The following is a 16,980-nucleotide window of genomic DNA, read 5'->3' as shown; positions in this document are numbered from 1 at the left end:
TTCCCTGAACCTTGTGAGTTCTTAAAGACATATTTTTATCTTAGGAAATTTTTAAAAAAATGATGAGCTCTCATCTTTTCAGATTTATTGGTTGAGAACACCCTCATGAGGCTTAAGTTGGATTTCTATTCTCTGTCCTTCATACCTATAATGTACTTTCTCTTATCTTTTGTTCTTTTCCTCTTCATTCTAATAGAATTATTCTAAGTTTGTGCTGCATTTCACAAAATCCATGTTCTTGTGTGTTACTTCCAATCTTTAATGCTTTCAATGAAGATTTTAATTCTGTTGCATGTTGTTTTTTCTTGCATTTCTATTTTATTTTTGCTAGATCCCTTTACATCTGTTGCCATTCTTTCCCTAAAGCTCATTGCTCTTTCTTTATAAATGCAACTGAGTTTGTCCTCTTATATGGAGGACAATAATACAATTTGTCCTCTGCCTATCCCTTGAGTTTTTGGTGTTTCCCAGGGCTCTGGTTTCCCACGGCTTCCTTCCTCTTTTCCTACTCAACCCATCCTCCCTGTTCATTTTCGCCCCCTCCTCTGTATGCCTCTCTAACACCTGTATGCCACTGACTCACAAATCTATATAGCTCCAGTCCTTGCATTCTCACTGAACCCCAAACTTCCTGTTGCGCATCTTCCTAAGTAACCGTCTTTCAGTGGCAGGATAAGAGTGATAAACTATTTTATTCTTTGTCTGAAAATGTTTACTTGAATGATAGTTTAACTATAGAGAATTTAGTATTTTCCCTCAACACTGAAAATAGTATTACATTGTCTTATGGCCTCTATTTTAGTCATTGTTGAAAAGTTTGCTTTCCGTCCAATCTTTGTTCCATCTCCATCTGCCTGTTGCTCTTAAGATTTTTTTCACTACTGTTGTTTCACTATGATAAGTATATATGAATGTGTTTATTTTTCCTGCTTGGGATTCACTGAGCTTCCTGAATCCAAGGTTTCATGTCTTGAGTCAATTCTGAATAATTCTGAGGCCTTATGTCTTCAAATATTGCTTTTCCTGAAATTTCTATTAGACCTTTGTTGAATCTTTTCACTCTTTCCTCCATGTCACTTACTTTCTCTTTCATATATTTCATATCTTTATCTCTCTGAATTGTATTTAGGGTAACATCTTCAGATCTATCTTCTAATTCACTCTTTTCACCTGAGATGTGTCTGTTCTTCTCTCTACCCATTTGTTGAGTGGTTTTCCCCTAATGTTTCAATAATTTACAGACCATAAAATTGACCCATGTTAAGTATATAGCTCAGTGATTTTGAGTAAATCTATCACTTGTCTGACCATCACCACAATTTAATTTTAGAATACTTCAGTCACCTCAGAAAGTTTCATCATGCCCTTTTGAGGTCAATCCCTACTTCTACTCCCAGCTCCAGTTACCACTGACCTGCTCTCTGTCTCTGTAGTTTTGCCTTTATTAAAAATTTCATATAAATAGAATCATATAATCTGTAATTTTTTGATTTATCTTCTTTCACTTAACATAATCTTTGTTTTGTAATGTATTAGATTTAGTTTTAAACATAATGTTTTTGAGTTCATGTTGTTACATGTATCAGTAGTTCTTTTTCATTGCTGAGTAGTATTCCAATGGATGAATATACCACAGTTTGTTTATTCACCAGCTCATGGACATTTGGGTTCATGTCCATTTAATTCCATTTATTTTGGAATTTTAATTTTAGAATGTCTCTTTGATAATTTTCTCTTCACTTTTTCATGGTCTCTGTCTTAAGTTCAGATTCTTCTTTTATGTTTTAGTTATTTTTATGTACTTTATACTGTCTCTTAGATTTTTCTGTTATCCTTTATCCTGAGTTCTTTGGGCTCTAATGTTTCTGTTGTGTCAGAGGACTCTCACACGTGGTGGATTATTTACTCTTGTGTTCTACAGTTTTTAATTGGTGAGGTCAGTTGTAGAGGGGCTTGCTTTTTCTATGAGAATCCCTTTGTTGTCTGGATTGTTGAGAGTCTCTCCCTAGGGAAGTTTTGTATTTGCTTCTGCCAAGCGCCCAAGAGATATTATTGGACCAGAACCAGTTTTTATATGTTTTTTCAGTGGAGCATGAGGATTTAAGTGTATCATACAGTTTGTCTAAATTTGTACTTCAAACTTACTTAAGGTATAAGCCTTAATTTAAAAAAAAATCATTGTTATTATCATCATATTTTTGGCTGCGCCACAGTGGCGTGCGAGATCTTAGTTCCCTGACGAGAGATTGAACCCATGCCCCCTGCAGCAGAAGCGTGGAGTCCTAACCACTGGACCGCCAGGGAATTCCTGGAGTTTCCAATGCTTAAGAGGTTTTTTTCTTTCCTACTTACACCCCTAGTAGAGATAGAGAAGCTGGTGTGTTGTGTTTGGACATCAGTGTGCTCATTTGTAAAGGTTCTTTTTTTATTATGGAGTTCGCTTCCAGTTTCTTCCCTCATTGGGCCTAAGGTTTGATAGATCTCCAGTTCCCCTGGGGTATCAAAAGCCAGGCCCCTGTTTAGTGATACCCCTTCCATTTCTGCTTTTTACTTCCTTCCTGGACAACATTAGCGATAAGTCTTATCCTTACCGTTCTGATTTTCAGGTCTGGCTTCATCTCTGGCACTTAGAGGTTTATTTCACTTCCTTTCTTACAAGTTCACCATGTATTAAGTATTTTTGTTGTATTTTATCCAGCCTTTTTAGATATTTGTAGCAGGAAGGTTTTTTTGTTTTTTCATCTTCCTGGAATCAGAAAATTCATATAAAATTATAAGTATTTTTAGGGACTTTGTTGGTGGTGCAGTGGTTAAGAATCCACCTGCCAATGCAGGGGACACAGGTTCGATCCCTGGTCCGGGAAGATCCCACATACCGCAGAGCAACTAAGCCTGTGTGCCACAACTACTGAGCCCACGTGCTGCAACTACTGAAGCCCTCACGCCTAGAGCCCATGCTCCACCACAAGAGAAGCCACCACACTGAGAAGCCTGTGTACCGCAATGAAGAGTAGCCCCCACTTGCCACAACTAGAGAAAACCTGCATGCAACAACAGAGACCCAATGCAGCCAATAAATAAATTTAAAAAAAATTATAAGTATTTTAAAATAGAATTCTATACTATAGTAATTATAACTATACTGAATGAAAAAACATCTAAAATATAACTTGCTTTTAATGAGTATAAACTTTCTAAAATTATTAGTTATTAGATTGCAGTGACATTTTCCAGATATGTGACTTCATTTTTCCCAGGCTAAATTAAGGCAGTCGTGCTGGTTTTATTGAGGATTTATTTGGATCCCATGGTTTAAAGAAGGCACATGAAGAAATTTGGCCATTTGATGCAAAGATGCATTTTTTCCTGTTGTTCCCATGTTTAGAACAGTGCTTCTAACCAAAATAACTGGTATTCCCCTGTTTTTCCATATCCACTGTGACTAAAGCCAGTTGTTTTAATATTCCCTTTCTTCTAATCTTTGGAAAATATTATCTGATGTTTGCAGTACATTGGGTATAATTGACATGTTAAGAGCACTGCTTCTTTTATGATATAAAGTTTTGAGTAAATATTGTAGTCCTCCTGTTCCCCTTAGTTGCTATTCTAGAATAGGAAATTAACTAAATAAAACAAATGAGAAAGATCTGTTTTTCATTTCCTTGTGAAACTTGTATCAAAGTCTCAGAATAGAAATAAACTCATAAACATATGGATCATCATCCCCAAAATTTGAAAAATTTCAACTTCTGGGGAAGTTAGTGTCTCTTTGTATGTCGTTTGTTGAGAAAAATTGGTTGCTTAACCTGTGTGTGTTCTTATGCATAGTGTGGAAGGAATAATAAATAGACAAGTTATACTGCCACGTATGTTGTGAGAGTTATTTGTAATTATGAAGGCAGCTTTTTGACAACAGGAGCTGGAATCACCTCCATTCTAGAGCTCATGTGTCAAGTGTAGTGTAGAAGGGCCATTTTTTTATTCTCTTTCTTGCTCTGCCTCTTTGGATCTTTCTGCTACTCATTTGTGGTTAGGTAACAACCACAAAGCAACAAATATCAGTTCTGCTTCATTTCTAATAAGAGGTTGGATAGGAGAAAGAATTTGAAACTTTTAATTAGCTGTTTTAGAATTGTTTTTGCATTTATTTATTACTCTTTTCCATATTGTAGTAATAAGCAAGAGTTTTTTTTAAAATTTAAGGTCAAACTAATATTATATAAATACTTTATACTAATCCTTTGAATTTCCAAATTGGCTAGTTTTTAATCCTCAAACATGCCAAGCTCTTTTGTGTTTCCTTTTTTTTTTTGATTGGGGTATGGTTGTTTTACAGTGTTGTGTTTATACTGTACAGCAAAGTGGAGTGCTCTGTGCTATACAGCAGGTTCTCATTAGTTATCTGTTTTATACATATTAGTGTATATATGTCAATTCCAATTCATCCCACCCTCCCTTTCCCCTCTTGGTGTCCATACGTTTGCTCTATATGGCTGTGTCCTTGGGTTTTCTTAAGGGCCTTGGTGGTTCTTTCCTCTGCCTAGGAGGCACTTCCCCTAGAGGGAGCATGGTTTACTTCCTCACTTCATTCAGGTCTTTGTTCAAATGTTACTGCATTAGAAAAGCCTTTCCCTTTCACCAGGTAGGGAATGCTAATACCCTACCTGGCTTAAGTTTTCTTCAAGGCTGTTTTCTCTACCTGAAATTAAGTATTTGTTACCTTGGTATTGCTTGTTTCCTTTGCTAATATACTATAAATTCCTTGAGGGTGGGAAATGTTTTCACTTTTCTGTTCCTAGGAATAAAAACATTATTTTGCACATGCATTTGGTGCTTAGTGAAAATCTGTTGACTCACTGACCAAGTGAATATATTATAAACTTGTGGCCTAAGGGTGAGATCTAGCCCATATGTGTTTTTTGTTTGAGTGTCTTTGTGGATTTTTTGGTGGTTGTTTTTTTTTACTCTTTAAAAAAGTTATTTCACGTATTTCAAAATGCCAGATTTTAAATTTTCCTTAAAAAATCAGATCTGCTAACCCTGGGTCTTTATTTTTGTGTGGCAGCAATGATCTGGACCAAGCACTGGGCTGTTTGCTTTATAAAGGACCCACACGCTCAGGTTTTGTCATAGTTGTTACCTCTGTCAGATCTTGGACAATGAGATCTAAGTATTTGCTACTTATTTTATCTGTTCTGTTCTGTTTTCTTAGACTTGTCCCATTTTACCTGTTTATATCACCTGCCTGGTCCCTGTAGGCATCTGAGTTTACAACTGCTTTTGTAAGTTTATAGTTTTTATAATTCCTATGCAGTTAAACTTCTCAGATTTAAACTTAAAAAGCATAAAGTAAGTGAAGATGATAGAAGTTGTGACTATTGAAGGAGATATATGTTGAATTTGTAAAACCTGTATGTTACAAAAAATTAAGAACTTCCTTTAGACCAACGAGCGCATGAAAAGATGCTCAACATCATTAGTTATTAGGAAAATGTACATCAAAACTGCAGGGAGATACCACTTCATACCCAGAAGCATGACTATGATAAAAGACATGCAATAACAAGTTTTGATTGAGGATGTGGAGAAATTGGAAGCTTCGTACATTACATCTGGGAATGTAAAATGGTGAAGCTACTTTGGAAAACAGTCTGGCATTTCCTCAATGAGTTAAACAGAATTTCCAAGTATGGTAACTTGACAGTTTCATTCCTAGATATATACACGGGTGAGTCAAAAATTATCCGCACTCTGGTTATATTAAAACATCTGGCGGCCGCACTGTCTTATCAGTGCTTTCCGTTCAAGGCTACTGTCTCCATAGTTACTGCTGTGCAGGTGTGAACGTGTTACATCAGTTCATTTGTAACTGTGGTGCAAGCAAAAATGGATGCCCCACTTGTGATTTGCACAAAAGAAGAACAGTGTGCAGTGATTCGTTTTTTGTGGTGAGAGGGTGTATCTGGTGCTGTTATTTATCGAAGACTTTGTGCGCAGTATGGAGAAAGTGCTTTGTCGCAAAGAAGTGTGTATGAATGGATAGAGAAGTTCAGGGAAGCTTGTACAAGTGTTAGCCATCAAGAAGGAGCTGGACGCCCGTCCACGTCCACAACTGATGACAGCATTGAGCATACACGTGAAATGATTCTGTCGAATAGATGAGTGACAGTGGATTATGTGGCAAATCATTTGCGAATCAGCCGTGGCTTTGCCTATGAAATAATCCACAACAGACCTAGGTTTCAAAAAGTTTGTGCTGAAGCCTAAATTCGGATTAAATGCAGAAGACTGCTATTCAAGAGTGTTGTGATCGTGCATGACAGTGCACGTCCGCACACTTCTACCCACACTGTCGACACTCTGCAAAAACTTATGTTTTGAGGTGTTAAAGCATCCTCCCTATAGTCCTGATCTTGCTCCTTTGGACTTTCACCTGTTTGGTCCCCTGAAAGCAGCCCTACGAAGACGAAGATTCACTTCTGATAAAGAAGTGAAGACAGCAGTGCATTCGTGGCTTCCAGCTCAGCCTAAAATATTTTTTAATGAGGGAATACGAAAGCTTGTTGATGGATGGACAAAGTGTATTGAAAAGCAAAGCGATTATGTCAAAAACTGACGTATTTGTCTTTTCTAAAAGTTAGATTCTACAGCCAGGAAGCGAATAATTTTTGACTCACCCTCGTATATACCTAAGAGAAATGAAAACATACATCCATGCAGAACTGGTACACAGATGTTCATAGCAGCATATTTCATAACAGCCCCAAGGTGGAAATAACACAAATGTCCTTCCATTAATGAATAAGGAAATATGGTACAAACATACGAAATATTATTTGACAGTAAAAAAAAATGGAGTACTGATACATGCTAAACATGGCTAAACCTTGAAAGTATTATGCTGAATGAAAGAAGTCAATCATAGAATACCACATATTTGTATGATTCAGTTTAGCTGAAATGTCCAGAATAAGTAAATCTGTAGAAACAAAGTGGATTAATTAGTGGTGGGTTGAGAGAATGAAGATGGACTGCTAATGAGAATGGAGTTTTCTTCTTCTTCTTCTTCTTCTTTTTTTCCTTTTTTTGGCAATGCTGCACAGATTGTGGGACCTTAGCTCCCAACCAAGGATTGAACCCAAGCCCTTGGCATTGAAAGCGTGGAGCACTAACCACTGGACCGCCAGGAAATTCCTGGAGTTTTTCTACGAGTGACAGAATAATCTAAAATTAGACTGTGGTGATGTGGCATAACCTGTGAATTGTACATTTCAGACTAGTGAATTGTGTGGTATATGAATTATATCTCCATGAAATTATTTTTAAAAAAATTAGAACTTCTTTTATTAATAACCAAGAAACAAGTGATCAAAAGATTGGTGGATTCTCATACCTCAGATCATGAACCAGTCTGCAATCATGTAAAATTCTGGCAGTAGCCCTAGAAAGAAATAATTGTTCTTCACTTAGGTTTACTATCCATTAAAGCAGCTAAGTCTGCATATTTGTATTGTCCTATGCTGTAGTTAGTGTGCTGTCTCGGTAGATCAACTCTTTCTTTTTCACGCCTTTTCAGCATGGCCTATTCAAGGGCTTTCTGTGCAATGACTTAAATTTGTTTAGTTTGGAAAGTGAGCATCTTGGAAACCCACCAGAAGTATTACAAAGTATTAAAAGTGTTACTCCCTGACTAGTAACATATTTACTAAGCGCTTCAGTAATGGGGAAGAGAAACAACAAGCCAACCTCTTGGATTTTTCTGTTTGTCTATCAGAAGGCATGGATTGGGAGGATAATCTTTGGATGAGATTATATTACACATCCTGTGATTGCACAGAGGTTCCTGAGACTTACCTTTTAAACAAACCTTCTCAAGTATACTCTCTTCCATTCTGTGGTTTTAAGGGATTTCCAAAGTTGTTAGCATCGAATATCAGAACTGGAAGGGGATTTTATAAGTTATCTATTTAGTTTAATTGTTGATTTTTACAGATGTCCATTTTTCCAGTAATACTGAACTACCTTAGTTTGTCATTATTCCTGAAGTGAATATAATGAGTACCAAGAGCAGCACCAAGATGATAAATTGAAAGTATAATGGGAAATCTTTTTCATGTTAATTCTTAGTGAAACCTGAATTTTAGAAATTTAATGCACTTGTTTTCCTTGGTTCATTCTGACTGAAACGAGAATTGGTCATATTGTATGTAAACTGTTTTAATGTCCTTGATAGTTTTATTTTCATTTATAAAAAATAATATTCCTGTTCTAACCAATATTTAGTTAGTTTTGATATGAATTGGAACTTTTTAAACATTGTATAGGAAATATATTTGAGCAGAGAAATTTTATTATTTTTTAATTTTTTAAAATATTTATTTTATATATTGGCTGTGCTGAGTCTGTTGTGGTGCATGGGCTCTTCGTTGCAGGCTTCTCTCTAGTTGCCACAAGCCCACTTCTCTAGTTGTGGCATGTAGGCTCCAGAGCTCACAAGCTCAGTAGTTGTGGCACGAGGGCTCTCTAGTTGTGGCACATGTGAGCAGAGAAATTTTAAAACAAAGTGTTTTGCTGGGTGGAAAGGAAAGAGGATGGTCCTGCGCAACTGGAGTTGACAGGCATAGACAAGCTAAAGAAGTCAAGTGACATAAGAAAGCATGCGTATGGACCAATGTTTATTTTAAAGATGACGTTACTATTAGGATTTTCTTCCTTTTGTTTTTTCATCAGATTTATTAAGGTATCATTTATATATAATAAAATTTGCCATTGTACAATTCAGTGAGTTTTGACAAATACATGCAGTGTGTCATAATCTCTATAATCCAAATATGGGACGTTTATATCATCCCCGAAAATTCCCTTGTATTCATTGCAGTCAGTTCCCTCTCCCTCCTTCCTGGCACCATTAACCTGCTTTCCTTTGCTATAGTTTTGCCTTAAATTCATATAAGTGAAATCATACAGTATATAATAAGCTTTTATGTCTGCCTTTTTTTTTCACTTAGCATAATACTTTTGAGATCCATTCATGTGTTTGTGTATACTAATCATCAATAAAAAAAACCCCAATAGTTTCTTTTTGTTGATGAATAGTATAACATTGTCTGGATATACCACCTTTTTTTCATTCATTCATTGGTTGATAGACACTTGAATTATTTCCAGTTTGGGGCAATTACAGATAAAGCCATTATTAACATTCACATACAAGCCTCTGTGTGGGTGCATGTTTTCATTTCTCTTCTTTGAATACCTAAAGGTGGAATTGTTGAGATGTAGGATAAATGTATGCCTAACCTTACAAGAAACTGCCCAGTTGTTTTCCAGAGTGTGGTCGTACTATTTTGCGTCCCGTTAGCAATATTTGAAAGTTCCAGTTGCTCCACATACTTTTTATGGTCAGTCTTTTAAATTTTAGCCATTCTGGTGGGTGGGTAATGATTTCTCACAGTAGTTTTAAATTTGCATTCCGCTAATGACTAATAACGTTGAGTATCTGATCATGTGCTTATTGGCCTAAAGGGGGTTCTTCCTCTTTGTAATTTTGATACAATGATATTGTCTAATCCACAGTTGATACTCAGTCACAATTGTCACTTGTCACAATAATGTCCTTTGTAAGTTTCTCCTTCCCCCAGATCCAATAGAAGATTACACATTGCATTTAGTTGTCATGTTTCTTTGGTCTCTTTTCATCTGCAACAAAAATCTCAGTTTTCTCTGTCTTTCTTGGACTGTGACTTTTTTTGAAAACTGTAGACCTAGTGTTTTGTTGAATGTCTCTCAGTTTGGTTTTACCTGATATTTCCTTATGATTAGATTCAGGCTATGCATTTTTGGCAAGAATATCACAAAAATGCTCTTGTATCCTTGTCAGAGGCATCATATCAGGAGGCACATTATGTGAATATTGGTGATGACCCTGTTGCCCAAAAAATTTTTGTCTATCCTGATGTTATGCAGAATTCTATTTTCTTCTAGGTTTGGCTCTTAGGTTTTAGATGTCATAGTTTTGGCTTTAAGGTTTAGGCTTACAATCTATAACAAAATAATTTTTGAGTGTGATGTGAGATAGGGATTGGGGTTCATTTTTTTTCTCCAACTTTTTTCCCTTGTTAGTTTTCCTACTTTGCTGTTTCTCTGATTCTGCTTTTTATTATTCTACTTTCTTGAAATTTATTTGCTCTTCTTTTTATAGCCTAAATTGAAAACTTGGATCACTGATTTTAGACCTTTCTTCTTTTCCTGTAATCATTTAAAGCTAAGTATTGCTTTAATGCAGCCCATGAATTTTGATATTTTATTTTTTACTATCACTTAGTTCAAAATATTTTCTACTATCCTATGTAATTTTTTTAACCCATGGGTTATTTAGAAGTATTATTCAGGAATATTTGGAACTTTTCTAGATATCTTACTGCTGATGGCTTTCTATAGTGGCTGCAGCAATTCACATTCTCACCAACAGTGTACAAGGGTTCATGTGTGTGTGTGTGTGAGTGTGTGTACGTATGTATATGAGTAATCAGCAAACATATGCTTTCAGATTTTAATATTTTGAAATGTATTGAGATTTATTTTATGCCCTAGAGCTGTGGTTTGTCTTGGGTTTCATGTGTACATGAAAGAAGAAATATTCTGCCATTGTTGGATGTATTGCCCTTTAGTTTTCAATCAAGTCAGAGTGGTTAATAGTGTAGTTTAGGTCTTCTCTATCCTTACTGATTTTTATCTACTTATTCTATCAATTATGGAGAGAGAAGTGTTGAAATCACTATCTATGATGATAGACATTTATGTTCCTCCTTTCAGTTCTGTCAAGTTTTGCTTCATGTATTTCAAAGCTGTGTTCTTATTTATGAATATGACTTCCCCATATATTGATTTTATTGTCATTATGAAGTATCCCTTTTTATTTTTTGTAATACTCATTTTCTTGAAATCTATTTTATCTAAAATCAGTGTTGCCCCTCCAACTTTCTTAAGCATACTGATGCGTGATATGTGTTTTCTTCCTACTTTTCAGTTTCAGTTTATACATATCTTTATATTTAAAGTACATCTCTTGTAAACAACATTTTTGATAGGGTTGAATTCAAATATTTTAAACAAATGGGACTACTTCAAACTAAAAAGTTTTTGCACAGTGAAGGAAACTGTTGACACAATGAAAATGCCACCTACTGAATTGGAGAAAATATTTGCAAATGATATATTGGATAAGGGGTTAATATTCCAAAATATACAAAGAACTCATACACCTTAACATTAAAAAAAAAATAAACAGTCCAATTAAAAAGTGGGCAGAGGACCTGAATAGATGTTTTACCAAAGAAGACATACAGATATTCTACAGGCATGTGAAAAGATGCTCAAAATCACTAATCATCAGGGAAATGAAAGCAAAAACCACAGTGAGATATCACCTCACACCTATTGGAATGGTTATTATCAAAAAGATAACAAGTAACAAGTGCTAGTGAGGATGTGGAGAAAAGTGAACCCTTGTACACTGTTGGTGAGAATGTAAATTGGTGCAGCCACTATGGAAAGCAGAATGGAAGTTCCTCAAAAACTGAAACTAAAACTACCATATGATCTAGCAGTTCCACTCCTGGGTATTTATCCAAAGAAAATTAAAACACTAATTTGAAAAGATATATGCACACCAATGTTCACTGCAGTATTATTTACAGTTGCCAGTGTATGCAAGCAACCTAAGTGCCCATCAATAGGTGCATGTATAAAGAAGATGTGGTGTGCATATATATATATGCATGTGATATATATCACAACAGAATATTAGTCATAAAAAAAGAATGAAATTTTTCCATTTGCAACAACATGGATATACCTAGAGTGTATTATGCTAAGTGATGTATGTCAGACAGAAAGACAAATACTATGTGATTTCACTTACATGTGGAATCTTTTTTTTTTTTAATTGAGATACAGTTAACATACAATAAACTGCATATATTTAGAGCATACAATTTGGTATCCCAATCTCCCAATTCATTCCCCCCCAACTCTCCCCACTTTCCCCACTTGGTGTCCATATGTTTGTTCTCTACATCTGTGTCTCTATTTCCGCCTTGCAAACCGGTTGATTTGTACCATTTTTCTATAGTCCGCATATATGTGTTAATATACGGTATTTGTTTTTCTCTTTCTGACTCAATTCACTGTTTTTTTTTTTAAAAAACATATGAATAAACATAACAAAACAGAAACAGAGTCATAAATAGAGAACAAACAGGTGATTGCCAGAGGGGATGAGGGTGGGGGCTGAGAGGAATAGGTTGAGGGAGATTAAGAGGTACAGACTTCCCAGTTACAAAATAAATTAATCATGGGTATGAAATGTACAGTGTGGGGTATCTAGTCAATAATATTGTAATATCTTTCTATGGTGACAGATAGTAACTAGACTTGTCATGGTGATAATTTTGAAACATACAGAAGTATCAAATCGCTATGTTGTACATCAGGAACTAACAGAGAGTTGTAGGTCAACTATACTTCAAAAACAAACAAGCAAACAAACTCACAGAAAAAGAGATCAGATTTGTGGTTATCAGAGGCAGGGGGTGGGGGAAGGGCAAATTGGATGAAGTTAGTCCAAAGGCACAAACTTCCAGTTATTTAGGTAAAGAAGTATTAGGGATGTAATTTATAACTTGATTAATATAATTAGCACTGCTATGTGTCATATATAAAAGTTGTTAAGAGAGTAAATCTTAAGAGTTCTCATCACAAGAGAAAATTTTTTTTCTTTTCTAAAAAATTTTGTGTATATTGGGATGATGAATGTTCATTAAACTTGTGGTAATCATTTCATAAATGTATGTAAGTCAAATCTTTATTCTGTATGTCTTAAACTTATACATATGTATGTCAATTATATCACAATAAAATTGGAAGAAAAGCAAAATACATCTCTTATAAACAGCATTTTTGATAGGGTTGAATTTAAATATTTTATTTTGCTGTCCTTTTATATTTATTCAATAATTTTTTTTGGCCCATCTATTCCTGCTTTCATGTTCTTTTGGGTTAATCAAATTTTAAAAAATGTTTCATTGAATTATTCTGTTGCCTTTTATCTGTTCCTTTTCTGTATTATCTTTTAATGTATGAGTTGGGATTACAATGTGAGTCCTTAACTTAACCTAGTCCACTTAGCGTTTAGATTATACCATTTCATATAAAATGTAGGAACCTTGTAGCAGGAGAATTCCATTTACCAACCACTTCCTGGTTTTTGTGCTATTTTTGTAATATATTATCACATCTGCATGTTTGATTTATCTTTGATTTATCCTGCTTTGTATTTTCTTTGTATTTATCCTGCTTCGAGTGTGCTCTGCTTCGTAGATAAGTTATATTTTTCATCAAATTTTGGTCATTATTCAGATTTCTTTATCTATTTTCTCCTTTCCTCTCCATCCTCTCTTTCTAGACTCTTAATAACACATATGTTGGTCTGTTTGGTATTGTTCCGCAGGTTACTAAGGCTTTATTTATCTTTTTCTTTCAGTCTTTTTCCTTCAGTTGCATAATTTCTGTTGCTCCGTCGTTTGTGTTCACTCTTACTTCTCCCATCCCTAATCTGCTGTAATGTCCATCCCATGAATATTTTATTCCACATGTGTGCTTTTTTGGTTCTAGAATGTTCATTTTTGTAGTTTCCATTTTCTGTGTTTTCCTTTCTTTGCATTCATTAGAACTATATTTTACTTTAAATTCTTAAATCTATTTAGAATAGCTACTTTAAATTTCTTGCCTGCTAATTCCAGCATCTGGACCTTGGATTGATTTCTGTTGACTTTCTTTTCTCTTGACTGTGGGTCACATTTTCCTATTTCCTCTCATGTTTATTATTTTTTAAATTGTATATTGGACATTGTGAGGGACATGTTACAAAGGCTCTGGATTCTGTCATCTTCCTCTGGAGGTTATTGATTTTTTACTTTACCAGACTGTTAAACTTGGTTGGACTCAAACTCCTGACTCTGCCACTCTTTCAGTGGATAGTAATTGAAATCTTTTTTCAGATCTTTCAAATCTTTTATCTGTTTTGTTTTTTTGTTTGTTTGTTTTTGTTGGGCTCCTTAGAGTCTCCTCCATGCATGTACAGATCAAGAGTTAACCAAAGATTTGGGCAGATTTATACACAGATTTTTGCAGTTCCCTCTTTTCTAGCATTCTTTCTGTAACTTTCCAGCCTCTCTGGCAGCCTCAAACTCTTGTCTTCTGATTTCTCAAACCAGTCAGTCTGCAGCTTTCTGCTTGATTTCCAGCTGCCCCTGCCAACCATGCTGACTAGAGAGTGCCCTCTGGCAAAAACCATATACAGGCACATTTCTCCTGCTGCAGTTCACTTATTTTCTGGTTATCCATAAATAGATAACAACCCCAAATGTAGTGGCATTAAACAAAAACAGTTGCTGCTCCTGCTCCTTAGTTGTGGCATGCGAACTCTTAGTTGCGGCATGCATGTGGGATCTAGTTCCCTGACCAGAGATCGAACCCAGGCGCCCGCATTGGGAGCTCAGAGTCTTATCCACTGCACCACCAGGGAAGTCCCCAGACATGTTTTAAAACCATCAAACTGGACTTCGCTGGTGGCGCAGTGGTTAAGAATCCGCCTGCCAATACAGGGAACATGGGTTCGATCCCTGGTCTAGGAAGATCCCACATGCCGCAGAGCAACTAAGCCCATGCGCCATAACTATTGAGCCCTTGCACAGCAGCTACTGAAGCCCATGCGTCTAGAGCCCATGCTCGCAGCAAGAGAAGCCACGGCAATGAGAAACCCATGCACCGCAAGGAAGAGTAGCCCCTGCTTGTCGCAAATAGAGAAAGCCCGTGTGCAGCAAAGAAGACCCAGTGCGACCAAAATATAAAAATTAATTAATTAAAAAAAAAAACCCATCAAACTTTCTTTCACATGTTGTGTTCCCTCCAATTTCTGCTTGCTTTTGGTTATTTTCTAGTACCTTCAAGTAGTTATTTTTTATATAGAAAATATTATATTATCTGGTAGTCTATTTCAACCTACTCCATCATTACCAAAAGTGGAACTCCCTCTCCTCCTTTTCTTCCATCCATAGCACTGGTCACATTTTACATTTAATATATAATATGTTAACTTGTTTATTTTATGTTTCCTCCCACTAAAATGCAAGCTCTGTTAAGTCGGGGTTTTGTCTCTTTGGTAACTGCTGGGCATATAGTAGGTGCTTAACAAGTTTTTTTTCCCCCTGGAAGTTAATATAGCAAGTACATTGCTATTTATTCCTTCACCTTTTCTAATATCGAAAAGCCTTTTTGTATCCAATTTTTACTCATGAGCCTTGCAAAAAATATGTTACAGGTCTCATTGTCACCACTGCAGTAAAATTACAGTGATGGAGGCAAAACCTGTGTTCTCAATGTAGCCATATTAACAATTTACGGACACCATGAGCAACAGTGCCCATTTTCAATAGAATGAGGCTTTCAACAAATGTTTGTTGAATGAATGAATGAATGAATTTTTAGCTCTTCAAAATAGCCATAAGTAACCAAATCTTTTTGATGACAAAAGAGGAGTACAAATTATAGAGCCTTGTTCTTTCAACATGGTTGATGGGTAGATTGGCATATCTGAGATTCACTTCTTCTTGCTACAGAACAGGACATAGAGGTTTTGACGTTTTATTCTCATCATGACTACCATGTGTGTCAATGTAGCGGACTAGATAACTGATTACAGGTTAAATGAAATACCATGTGAAGTACTTTGTGAAGTGTAAAGCACGATGAGATTAGAAAATGTGTCAGATAATGCCGGGGTCCAGCCCAGGCAGGATCCAGGGAGTCCCTTGGGAGGGGTAGAGTCGGCGAGAAAAAGGAAGAGACAGGAGGCAGGAGAGAGAGAGAGAGTGAGAGAGAGTAACTTTAATTTTTGCTCGGGTCTTATATATCTTACATCTTGCTTTGTGGATTTTTCCATTAGGGGCCCCATATCCCTCCCCCAAAGGTCCCATTGATTCCGCCGGGGGCCAGTCCTTAGTCAGGTGATGAGTCTTCTATGTAATCATTAGTTCTTATCAGTTCTTCGCGTTCTTGTTTTGTCCTTCCAGTGGTTACAAGGGGGAGGGGAGCACAGGATAACAATCTCTAAGGGCAGGCCTCTCAGGCGCCCAGGCTTGAAGTGACAGACACATTGTTAGCAGGTTAAGCTTAATCAGTGAGCTACATTCTCTATGCTACGTGACAGCAGACATACAGGACATGGACATAACATAGATACCCGTAATATTCTGTTCTTATAAGGGAAGAGTGCATGGGATATTTTATAGGCAACTTTGGTTTGACGGACCCTCACTTCAGAGGTTTGGGATAATTGTGATTGGGTGAGGCAGCATTCCTGATCACAATGCATGGCCCATTACGGCCGAATTGCCAGCATGGCCCAAGGGTGGGGACAATAAGTTTAAACATTCCTCCATTACCCGGGTCCCCTAAGGGTCTACATGTGATTTGTTTGTGGCCCATAGAATTTCCACAACACCAAGAAAGCGGGGGGTAGCCACCATTCTTGAGGGCAGCGTTGGCGCCCCTCACCCAGAGAGCTCATCATTCCTAGAAAGAAAAGTACACAAAGGAGACTCATAGTGAAACTAAATCTCGGAGAACTCCGGTACTTCCAAGATGCCTGCTTTGCAGCTCTCCCGAACCGAAGATGCCTTCATCGGAATTCCCGCCTTGCAGGCCATTCCCGAAGTGCTCGGCCTTGCCTGAGCCTTTAGGCAATCCCCAGACGGCTCCCGGCAAGATAACTATATGCAGTTGCATCTATTAGGCTGGTATTTTCAGATTTCATTTTGAAAACATCTTTGTGTGTGTGTGTGTGTGTGTGTGTATTTTTAAGGGATGAGCATTTTGACTTACCAGAACAGTAGTGAAAGTCATGGCAGTGTGTTTATG

General features: G+C 36.5%; 1 protein-coding gene and 1 non-coding gene across 6 annotated transcripts in view; one reads left to right on the top strand and one right to left on the bottom strand.

Annotated features, from left to right (window-relative positions):
• Positions 1–16,980, top strand: part of PRORP (protein only RNase P catalytic subunit) — a 136,481-nt gene that overhangs the window by 33,246 nt on the left and 86,255 nt on the right. The window lies entirely within an intron of this gene.
• Positions 15,372–15,506, bottom strand: LOC130847238 (small nucleolar RNA SNORA1). The gene has a single exon (XR_009052022.1). It is a non-coding gene; the product is annotated as a small nucleolar RNA SNORA1 (small nucleolar RNA).

The sequence above is a fragment of the Hippopotamus amphibius genome, chromosome 2 (assembly GCF_030028045.1).
Source record: "Hippopotamus amphibius kiboko isolate mHipAmp2 chromosome 2, mHipAmp2.hap2, whole genome shotgun sequence".
Lineage (NCBI taxonomy): Eukaryota > Metazoa > Chordata > Mammalia > Artiodactyla > Hippopotamidae > Hippopotamus > Hippopotamus amphibius.
The sequence above is the reverse complement of the archived record's forward strand: the minus strand, read 5'-3'. Positions and strand labels throughout refer to the sequence as shown.